This window comes from Aegilops tauschii, chromosome 1, assembly GCF_002575655.3.
Source record: "Aegilops tauschii subsp. strangulata cultivar AL8/78 chromosome 1, Aet v6.0, whole genome shotgun sequence".
In the NCBI taxonomy this organism is placed as follows: Eukaryota; Viridiplantae; Streptophyta; class Magnoliopsida; order Poales; family Poaceae; genus Aegilops; species Aegilops tauschii.
The window spans coordinates 90,744,787-90,756,257 of record NC_053035.3 but is presented as its reverse complement, the minus strand read 5'-3'; positions in this window follow the sequence as shown (position 1 = coordinate 90,756,257).

Sequence of the window (11,471 nt, the reverse complement as noted above, 5' to 3'; positions counted from 1 at the left end):
TATGTCAGCAGGTTTCCATGCGAAGATGTCCCTATTCTCACGGATGAACTCGATGAGCGCGCTTTCCTATTTTGGATCCAGATTTGCACTGATGCTAAACTGCTGAGATGAGTCACCTGGCACAAAATCAACAAGTTTAGTCTCATCAGCTGATTTAAATTTCATTGCCGGCTCTTGTTCTGTAGTTGGCATTTTCAGAGAGGTCATATCTGTTGGGTCAACATTGTCCTTGTAAAACTTCAATTCCTCTGTAGCACACACAGATTCTGCATAAGCCGCATCACCTTCCTCACACTCCAGAGCCACTTTCCGGCTGCCGTGAACCGTAATGCTCCCACTGTGACCCGGCATCTTGAGCTGTAAGTACACATAACACGGCCGTGCCATGAACTTGGCGTAAGCCGGCCGTCCAAATATAGCATGGTATGGACTTCTTATCTTGACCACCTCAAAGGTTAATTTCTCCACCCTGTAGTTGTTCTCATCACCAAAGGCCACTTCCAATTCGATCTTGCCAACTAGATAAGCCGACTTACCAGGTACTACACCATGGAAGATGGTGTTTGACTGGCTGAGGTTCTTATCAACCAACCCCATACGGCGAAAGGTCTCATAATAGAGGATGTTGATGCTGCTGCCTCCATCCATGAGCACCTTTGTGAACTTATATCCTCCCACTTGAGGAGCCACCACTAAGGCCAAGTGGCCCGGGTTATCCACCCCGGGAGGGTGATCCTCCCTACTCCACACTATAGGCTGCTCAGACCACCGCAAGTAGCGTGGGACCGCCGGCTCAACCGTATTCACAGCCCTCTTGTGAAGCTTCTGATCTCGCTTGCACAAACTAGTGGTAAACACATGATACTGTCCACTGCTAAGCTGCTTTGGATTGGTCTGATAACCCCCCTGCTGCTATTGATGACCCTGGCCAGACTGTTGATTAAAGCCCCCTTGACCACTCTGAGGACCAGAATTTGAGCCGCCCCCCGGGCCATGAAAGCCGCCGGCGCCTGAGCCGCCGCCCGGGCCATTGTAGTTTTAAAAGGCTTTCATGATTGCACAATCCTTCCATAGATGAGTCGCTGGCTTCTCTCTAGAGCCATGCCTTGGACAAGGTTCATTCAATAGCTGCTCCAGCGTCGGACCTGACCCGCCGCCGCGGGGAGGGGGTCTCCCCTTGCGTCGCTGGTTATTGCCTTGCGCGCTGGCGTTGGCCACAAACTCTAGGCTGCCATCTGCCTTGCGCTTGCCTCCTCCTTGGTTCCCCGGGTTAAACTGAGGACCCTTGCCGTTGCCGTTCTTCTTTCCCTTCCCTGTCCTTTCATCATCTGAAGGGGGATCCTTGGTACCATCAGAATCGGCGTACTTGACAAGAGCTGCCATTAGTGTACCCATATCAGTGCAGTCGCGCCTAAGCCGCCCGAGTTTCATCTTCAGGGGCACAAAACGACAATTCTGCTCTAGCATTAAAACTGCTGAGCCGACATCCATTTTGTCTGATGAATGTATGATTTCCTTAACCCGGCGAACCCAATGTGTCGTGGACTCACCCTCCTGCTGCTTACAGTTAGTCAAATCCACAATTGACATAGACTGCCTACAGGTATCTTTGAAGTTTTGGATGAACCGGGCTTTCAGCTCAGCCCAAGATCCGATGGAGTTCGGTGGTAGCCCTTTCAACCAAGTGCGGGCAGTCCCATCCAACATCATGGTGAAGTACTTAGCCATGGCTGCCTCACTGACCTCCAGTAGCTCCATGGCCATCTCATAACTCTCGATCCAGGCTGCAGGCTGTAAGTCAGCTGTGTAGTTAGGCACCTTCCTAGGGCCCTTGAAGTCCTTAGGTAGACGTTCATTACGGATAGCTGGCACCAAACAAGGGACACCCCGGTCCTGGTAGGGATACCCACATCAACGGAAGTCGTCGGATAAGCCGGGGGGGGGGGTCTGGTAAGCCGTCAATTGAGGCACTTGCTCCGCCTCCTGGTGCGCTTTGTCCTGGTCTGCTGCGTAAAAGGCTCCATTATAAGCCGGGCCATGGCCAGGGGGCGGGTCATGGCGTTGGACGTTACTTGAGCCGGTTGCTGAGACCATGTGCCGGCTGTAACTCGGGCTCTGGCCTGGTCGAGGGGTCGAGTGGATCCTATCCCGGCTGTAGGAGTATGCCTCTTGCTGCGCCAGTGCTGTCTGAAGGAGTTCCCTGACCCGGCGGGTTTCAATAGCCGTCGGAGAGTCGCCGTCAACTGGGAGAGCCGCCAGCCGTGCTGCCGCAGCGACCATGTTCTCCAGCGGGTTATTATAATGACCCGGGGGTATTGGCACATACTGAGGCGGGGCCGGGGGCACTTGGGGAGGCCCCATCACTCGTGACTGAATAAGGGGTCCAGACCCGGGCGCTATGACCCCTGGCGGGTTACTAGACCCTGCACCTGGCGTGTTGAAGAGGTTGCGTGGATCGTAAACCGGAGGGAGTCGAGATTGGGCCTTTTGATGCCTCCTTCTCATGACCTCATTGGCCGCGTTCTGGTCCATCATGAGTTGGAAAGACTGCGGCTGAATTAGCTGAGTCTGGGCATCGAGAGCCGCCCGCTCCGCAGCCAGCCTGATCCCTTCCGCTGCCAGATCCTCTTTAGCTTTCACTAGATCCAATTTTAACTGTGCCACCTCCGCATCATGCCGAGCTTGATCCGCCGGGTCAACCGTGGCGGTTAACAGGGCCGTCATCTTATCCGTGAGATCCATTAGCACCTGAGCCGGAGAAGGCACCGGGTTTCCCGCTCCAGTAGCGGGGTTCTGAACAGGCTGCGCACCGGCCATAAAGACTCCAACCTGACTCAGCGGCTCAAACGGGTCCGGAATACTGTCACCATCGGAACAACCCATGAGCCTGCCATCTTGAAGTTGGTACAACGAGTTTGACTCATCGGTGGCCGACTCGCCGTTAGAGCCGGCGGCCGCCTCATCACCAGACCCAGATGGATCAGAGGGCCCTCCATGGATGCATCCCACAAAAACGCGCCTTAAGGCAGGCCGGGCCCGGGCGGGTCGTGCGCGCTGAGCCGTTTCAATGAGATCGGTGCAGAGATCCGGCTCGGGGCCCGGCTCACCAATCTTGCCAATGAAAACATGAATTCCGCCGAAGGGGACCCGGTACCCATACTCAATTGAGCCGGCGTCGGGGCCCCAGTTTGCATCGTCGATGTAGAGCTTGCCGCGACGACTCTTGGTCATCCGGCCCACGACCGGCTGGCACTCCGAACACGCACTTTCTCGGGGTTAAGCTTGATCTGGAATCGGCGCAAGTTGGCAAATGTTTCCTTCAGGTCTTCCAGCAAGGTACCGCGCTTCTCTGTCTTCACCACAATGTCGTCTACGTAGACGTGGGCATTTCTGCCGAGTTGTTTCAAGAGACATTTCTGCATGCAACGCTGAAAAGTGGCACCGGCGTTTCTCAAGCCGAATGTCATTGTCAGGTAGCAGAAAGCTCCAAAGGGTGTGATGAAGGCAGTCTTCAGGCGGTCAGCCGGGTCCAACTTGATCTGATGATACCCTGAGTATGCATCCAAAAAACTTAACAGCTCGCATCCGGCTGTGGAGTCTATCACTTGGTCAATCCGTGGAAAAGCAAACGGATCCTTTGGGCAGGCTTTGTTCAAACTTGTGTAGTCTATACACATGCACCACTTGTTATTCTTCTTCAAAACCAGAACTGGATTGGCAAGCCATACTGGAAAGAACACTTCCATGATGAAGCCGGCTGCAAGGAGCCGGGCTATCTCTTCTCCCACGATTCTTCGCTTCTCTTCTGATAGTCGGCGGAGGGGTTGCTTGACCGGCTTCGCATCAGCTCGGACATGTAATTTGTGCTCGGCGAAATCCTTCGGGACACCCGGCATGTCCTTTGGGGACCATGCAAAGATGTCTCGATTCTCACGGAGGAAGTCGGCGAGCTCGCCTTCCTATTTACTGTCCAAGTTCGCCCCAATTACGGCGAACCTCTCCGGGTGCTCCGGGTCTAGAGGTATCTTCTTTGTCTCTTTTGCAGGCTGGAAGGAGCCCTGCGCATCACAGTCCTTGGGGTTGGGGGACAAGGCCGACTGCTTGCTGGCCGTGGCCACAATCCGCTCCAACATCTTCTTCTCTTCGGCCACCACGAGGGACTCGGCCAGCCGGCTGCTGGCCATGGCACACTCGATGGATTTCTTGTAGTCGCCGGCTACCGTGATGATCCCCTTCGAGCTCGGCATCTTCACCTTCAGGTAGGCATAGTGGGGCACAGCCATGAACTTGGCCAAAGCAGGTCGGCCAAGTAGTGCATGATAGGGGCTCTCCAAATCCACCACCTCGAACCATATTGCTTCCCGGCGAAAGTGATCTTTGTCTCCGAAGAGAACATCCATCTTGATCTTGCCGATTGGAGAGCAAGATAGGCCGGGTACGATACCATGGAAGACGGTGCGGCTTGGCATGAGCTGCTTCGCTTTGATGTTCAGCTTGTCCATGGTATCGCGGTACAGTATGTTGATACTGCTTCCGCCGTCTATCAGGACGCGGGAAAATCTGGCAGCTCGCCTCTCCGTCGCAAGGGTGACGTCCAAGACCATAGCATAGGAGCCAGGCGAAGGCATCACCTCTGGGTGGTCAGCCTGGCTCCAGCTGATGGGCTTTTCCGACCAGTGCATGAACTCGGCGGTGCTAGAGGCGACTGCGTTTACTTCTTGGTGCTGCCGGCGTCGGCTGCGCTTGTCGTCGACTTGACTTGTGAAGACGACGTAGGCGTCGTGCGCTTCGGGGAACTCGTCTTGGATGGCGCCGACTGCCGGCCGGGCCGCCGGCTGCTAGGGAGCTAGAGGCGGCGGGCCGGGAGGCGGAGGCGGCACCATCCCTTCGCCCTTGGTGATGCGGGTGAGCCAGTGGCATTTCCGTGTTGTATGGATGGACGGCTTCGCGCCGCTATGGAACTTGCAGGGAGCATCGAGTGCTTGTTCGTAGGAGAAGGACGGCTGCCAGGGCGGCCGGCCACCCTTCTTCTTGGGAGCGGGCCGCTCTTCGGGCTGCTCGTCTTCAATTGTGGCCACCTGCCGACTGGAGGAAGTCGGCATGGGGCCCTTGCGCTTGTGGTCGTTCTGGTAGGGGCGCCGGTTAGGGTCGCCAGCCGGCGTCTTGGGAGCCGGAGCAACCACCTTCCCCGAGGCGTCCACTCGGAGCTCGGTCTTCATGGAGGAGTCGGCAGTGGCATACTTGTCGGCGATGACTAGTAGCTCGTCGAGGGTAGCCGGCTCGTCGCAGAGGAGTCGGTGCTTGAGGAGGGTGCCCTCTCGGCACCCGGCAGTGAAGTACTCGATGGCCTGGACCTCGTGCACTCCCTCGCAGGAGTTGCGGAGCTCGGCCCATCGCGTGAGGTAGTCGCGGGTCGACTCGTTGGGCCCCTGGACGCAGAGGGAGAGCTGGCGAGGCTTGGGAGGCCGCTTGTAGGTGCTGGTGAAGTTGCAGACGAAAACTTCGGTGAAGTCCAGCCAACTGTTGATGTTGTAGGGCTTGAGGCTGTTGAGCCATGTGCGCGCCGTGCCTTGCAGCATCAAGGGGACGTACTTCACGGCGATGCGCCGGTTGCCGTTGGCGATGCTGACGGCTGTGGAGTAGTCGATGAGCCAATCTTCCGGCTTTACCGATCCGTTGTACTTGGGTGTGTCTCTGGGAAGCGAGAACCCTTTGGGGAAGGGCTCGTCGCGGATGCGGGGGCCAAAGCATGGCGGGCCGACATCGTCTTCTTCTTCTAGCGCCAAGGATCGAGCAAGGCGGTCGATCCTGTGGCGGGCGTCGTTTTCGCCGACTCCTTCTCGGCGGCCGAGTCGGTCGCCAAGAGTCGGATGGGTGACAGGCGGTGGAGTGAGGCGTCTTTCTCTTCGAGGCGGGGGAGGAGACAGGTTTCCCTGGTGCTCTACAGCTCGAGGGCGGCCATCCGCGTCGCGCTCGATGGTAATGCGAGTCCGACTGCGGCTGGCAGCCGGCTCCTTGTCTTTCTTCTGGCGCGCGCCGCTTGCAGTCGGCGAGCGGGATGTCGCGGCGTGCTCCCGGCGCGGGGGATGGCTATCAGCTCGGGCGCCGGCTTCGTGCCGTTCTGCAGCCGCGTCTATCAGCTGCTGGATCCGTCTTGTCATGTAAGGGAGCTCATCGGCTCCCAGCCCATTGAGCTCCTCTGCTGCCGCCTGAGCGGCTCGCAGGTTCTCGAGCAGGGTGGCGTTGACGGGGCGATCCGCGCCCAGCATGCTGGCAACGGCTGCGCTGCGCTTCTGGACGAAGCCGGCTCGGATCGGGCCACTAGGCGGCGGCGTCCCGAAGGCAGCGCGGTCGACTTCGCGCTGGTGGGCCTCGGTGAGGCGTCTCATCGAGGCTATCTTCTTGCTCTCCGCGATGAGGGCAAGGCGGTGTGCCTCCAGGGTCTCGGCGTCAGCGTCGGTCGGGATGGGGACGGAGAGGTCGTGCATCGCCGCTTGCTGAGCGTCGTGGGCGTTCTCGCCCGAGTTGGAGACGTGGCTGATGACCAGCACTTCGGTGACAGCGCTGCTGCCGCTGTCAGCTCGAGGGAGGGGGTCGTCGAAGACCACCACGTCGGAGGGGTAGGCGTCGAGCGACGCGGTGTCGGAGTCGACGAGCATCGGGTCGGTGGAGCCGACCGACTCCATGTCCGCAGCAGGCTCGCTGGAGACGTGAAGTTGGTCGAGGAGGCTGACGAGGCGGCTCTCGGGGTAGTCGGTGGCTGCGTCGGACGCAGGCTCGTCGGAGATGCGAGTCTCGCCGAGCAGATCGGCGAGGCGGCTCGCTGCGCAGGCGTCGTCGACGCCTTGCAGCGCGTTGAGGCAAACGCCATCGCCTGCTGCGCTCGCGGGGGAAGAAGAGGGTTCCCGTCCAGAACAGGTCTCTGGACGACGGTGCACCTGGCCCCACGGTGGGCGCCAAATGTCGGGTGGTTGGTGCGACATATGCCAAGGGATGGCTTATCATTGTGGGAGCCAATAGAACGTCGCCGGTGCCTGGAAACGGGATGAGGCGAAGACATGCACGCCGGCGAATCTTACCCAGGTTCGGGGCTCTCCGAGGAGATAACACCCCTAGTCCTGCTCTACGGGGTCTCCGCATGATCACTAGATCGATAAAGGGTAGCTACAATCGCTCCTAGAGCTGTTGAGGTCAAGGGAGAAGAAGAACAAGGCTAGCTCTTGCTTCTCTCTATCTATGGTGTGTGTGTGCTATGCGTGGGTGTTAACCTAGAAGCCAACTATGCTCAGAGGCCAACCTAGAAGCGAACCCTTTGCATGGGTGCCCCGGGGGGTTTATATAGGCCTACCCCTGGGGGTACAACGGTAATCCGACTGGGAACTGGTCCCAGCTGTCAGTGTCTACGCTCGCCGGCTTCTCCGCCGGCTGCTGGGTCTCGCCGGCTAGTGGGTCCCGCCGGCTGTCGGCTACTTGGTCGACAGGCCAGTCCCACCGCCTAGGGTCTTGTCGGCGGCTGCTTACTGTAGCCGCGCCTCTGATGATGAGGGCTTTGTCGAGGTGAGCATGGCTACAGTGGGCCGCCTCGGGGGCTATCACTATAGCCTCACCTCGTCTTGTCTCCTTAATGGGGCTCCCGCTTCGAGGAAGGGAGTAGCCGGCTTCTGGAGGCCGGCTATAATCTTGGCCGACTAGGAAAAGCCGGGGCCCCCTCGCGCCTCTCTCTGGCTGAAGGGGCCCGCAGTCCTCAGGCCGTACAGGAGTGGGTCGCGGATGACGTCGAGGCTAGCGTGGCTACAGTGCCGAGCCGCACGGGAGACGTCCCTCCCGTACGGCCTCCTGTAGCCATGCCCGCCTCGGGCTTCGGGGGTCGTGGGCCGCACTGTGGCCACACCCCGTCAGGTCGCCGTTATGCAGGAGTGGTTGTGGTCTGGGCCGGCTCCTAGGAGTCGGCGTCCTTCTTGGCCGGCTTCTTGGAGTCGGCCACCCCGTAGTCGTCCTGGGGAGGAGTCGGTGAGGCTGGGTCGCCTTACGGGAGTCGGCTTTAGTGGTAGCCGGCCAGGGAAGGCGGCCCAAATGCTTGGAGTGCTTGAAGGCCCAAAGGCCTGATAAATTTTCCGAAGAGCCAGGGGTAGTCGGTTAGGCTACCCGTGGCCATTTCCTCCGACAGTACTCCCCGAAGCTGATTGGGCTTGGAGGTGGAGTGGGTTCAAGAAGCTCGATCAGCTTCCTATCGTGACAAGCCGGCAGCTGGGAGCCGGCCTTGGTCAGGCGCACCGCCTTAGTCGAAATCTTCTGGAGTCGGGGGGGGGGGGGGGGGGGGGGGGAAGCCGCGGGCACGTGCACCGGGCCGCGGGCCGGCCTTGGGCCGTTGGCGTGCCACGTGGCCGGAAAGCTTGCCAGCCCATGCGCGTGACGGGACGTCGCCGCAGGGAGGGGGCCCGCCACGTCCGCGCCCCGTCCCAGGCGCGGATCCTTTGTATCCCGAAACCGCCCGCACGTTCCGTGCGGCAGTTTTGGCTCGCACTTATGCGTAATAAACGCGAGACGTGGGGGGAGTGGGCGCGGTTAATCCCACGTCTCCCCCCCACGTCCGGCCTCTTCGGCCGCGTGAGGCTATAAGTAGGGGGAGGTGGAGGGCGGCAGGCCCTCGCACGCTCCTCCTACTTCCACCGTCTTCTTGCCTTGCTCGTTCTCGCGACAGCGCTTCGCCGCCGCGCTCTTCCTCCGCATGCTCCTCCGCCGCCGTGCTAGCTTCCGCTATGCCTTCCCACGTAGAGCAGCTTGGCGGGGATTGGGACGGCTCCATCGTCCATAACGATCACATCGACTTCCTCCGCGACACCCGGCGTCTGCCTAGCGCGGACAAAGTGGAGGTCCACCTCGTGCCGGAGAAGGAAATCAGGCCGGCGCCGCGGGAGGTCGAGCGGGTGGTCTTCCGCTCGCACTTCCTGCGCGGCTTCGGCCTGCCAGTGAGCGCCTTCTTCCGCTCCTGGCTGGAATTCTATCAGCTCCAGCCGCACCACCTCACCCCCAACGCGGTGGTGCTGCTGTCAGCCTTCGTCACCCTGTGCGAGGGCTATCTTGGCGTCCTCCCCACCCTCGAGCTCTGGGGGGAGTTCTTCCAGTAGAAGCTGGGCACGCGCGTGCGGGGCGTGCCGGCTCAGACCGGCGCCTTCATCGCGTCGCGGAGATCAGGCGCCGACAACCCCTTCCCCATCATCACACTGATCCAATCGGTGAAGAAGTGGCAGAAGTCATACTTCTATGTGCGGAGCATCGCTCCCCGGGGCGACTACCTCAACTTGCCGGCCTACGTGGCCGGCCCACCGGCGGGCAGGCTGCCCCAGTGGTCCTTCCGGGCCGTGACGCCGTCGCAGGGAGGAAACGCCACCATCGCCCGCCTGCGGGTGATGGTCCAGTCGGAGGGCCTGACGGGGCCCGACCTCCTGGCCGCGTTTGTCACGCGCCGGGTCCTTCCGCTCCAGAGCCGGCCTCATCTGATCTGTCAGATGAGCGGCCAGCTCGATCCAAGCCGAATGTGCACCAAGGAGATGCCGCAGCCCGACGCCGCCGACATGGTGAATTACCTCGCCAACTGCCAACTTTCCGAAGACTGGCAATTCGGCAAGGAGCCATACAGCCGCGCCAATCCTCCGCCTACAGTACGCTCCCCTCGTCTCTTTTTCTCTCTCTCTCTCAGCTTTGTCGCCGAGTTCCTCTGGGCCGACTCTAACTCAGTCGGCTTGCTCTTTTGACAGAGTCCTCTGCTTCAGCCGGCCGGCGGGGCAGACGTGGAGCGCCGCTTCATCCCCGACCGGACCGAACACGACCAGGAGGACCCCGACCTGGGGGCGGTCCATATGGAGGATGCCGTCGAGCCGGCCGGCGGCCAAGCCGGCGGTGAAGCAGGCGGCTCCGGGTTCACCGCTACCTTCGACGACTGGCCGGACGAGGACGAAGCCGAAGCCGTCCCGCATCGCCAGCCGGCATCCGGACGCGGCGCGGGCTCCTCCGGCGCGCAGCCTGCTCGGGGTAGAGGCCAGAAACGTCGCGCCACCCAGGGCATGTTCGGTAGCCGGACAAAGAAGCCCAGGGGTGGGGCGGCAGCCACCAGGCGGGAAGAGGCGGCCGCGAAGGCGGCTCGCTTCCGCAAAGTGGTGAAGCAGCCGCAGACTGTGTCGGCGTAAGTTCTCTCTTTCTATGTACTGTCCTTCTTTCTTTCCTTTGGTGGTTCTTGAATCTTCGTCTTCTTTTTCAATGGTCAGAGCTCCGCTGTCACTTGAGCGGGCGGCCGCCGGCTCCGTTGTCGAGTCGCCAGGGGGCTCTGGGAGCACCACCCGCCACGTAGATCCCCGCGCCGCCCTCCTGGAGGCGACGGAAAGGAACGCGCAGGAGGTGCGGGAGGAGCAGGAAGCGCGGGAGGCGGAGGTACGGAGGGCAGCTGCCGCCCAGGCAGCTCGGGAGGAGGAGGCGACGAAGGCGCTCGCCGAGGCCGCAGCCAAGGCCCAGGCAGAGGCCGAGGCCGAAGCGGCGGCAGGGGAGGCTTTAATGGTCACCCTCCTGCGCACCATGGCGCCCGGGGACGTGGATCCCTCGCCAGGGGGAGCCAGCGGTTCCCAGCCGGGGCTGGGAGGAAGCGGCGACGACGTCGTCATCTTGGGGGAGGCGCCGGGGCCGACTCCTCCGACTAGGGCGACCCAAGGCCGCCAGCCTGAGCCTGCGCCCGCACAGTCGGCGGAGGGCGAGCCGGCCGCGGGGGCTGAGGTGGCGGTCCGGGTTCCGCCAATCCGGCGTGCAGGGAAGGCCGCGTCTGAGCCGCAGAAGGCTGTGTCGGAGCCACAGCCGGCCGTAGGCTCCAGCTCATCGGCCCGAGACGCGGAGGCGGCCAGCGCTACCTCGGGGTGGACGCCGGGCGGAGGGACAGCCGTGGTGAACGTCGCTGCACAAGACGTCCGGACCCGGCTGCAAAGCCAAGCCACGGCGCTGAGGCAGTTCACCGACGAATTCCTCGCCACGCGGGCAACCATCCGGGTTAGTATTCCTATCTTGTTCTTTCTTGATCTTGATTTCTCTTCTTGATTTGATTTCTCTCGTGGGGGCGCGTCAGCGCACCCACTGGGTGTAGTCCCCGAGTTCCGAGTCGGCTGCTGAGCAGGCGGCTTGGAACTTCTTGGAGATTTTGTCTTTGCTGCTTTTGTTCTCACTTCGGTCTTCTGTCCGTCTTGCAGGACTACCACAACCTCCGAGCAGCCGCCTTCAACTCCCAGGCTCGGGAGCTGACTCAGAAGACCGCCGATCTCACTGAAAGCCGAGGTATGTGACTTGATCTTTATCTCATGTGGGGGCGCGTCAGCGCACCCACTGGGTGTAGTCCCCGAGATTCGGGCCGACTGCTGAGCAGTCGGCTCGGATCTTCCTTGATGATTTCTCATTGTTGTTCTTCTTCTTCTATCTCTACAGCGGCCAACGCC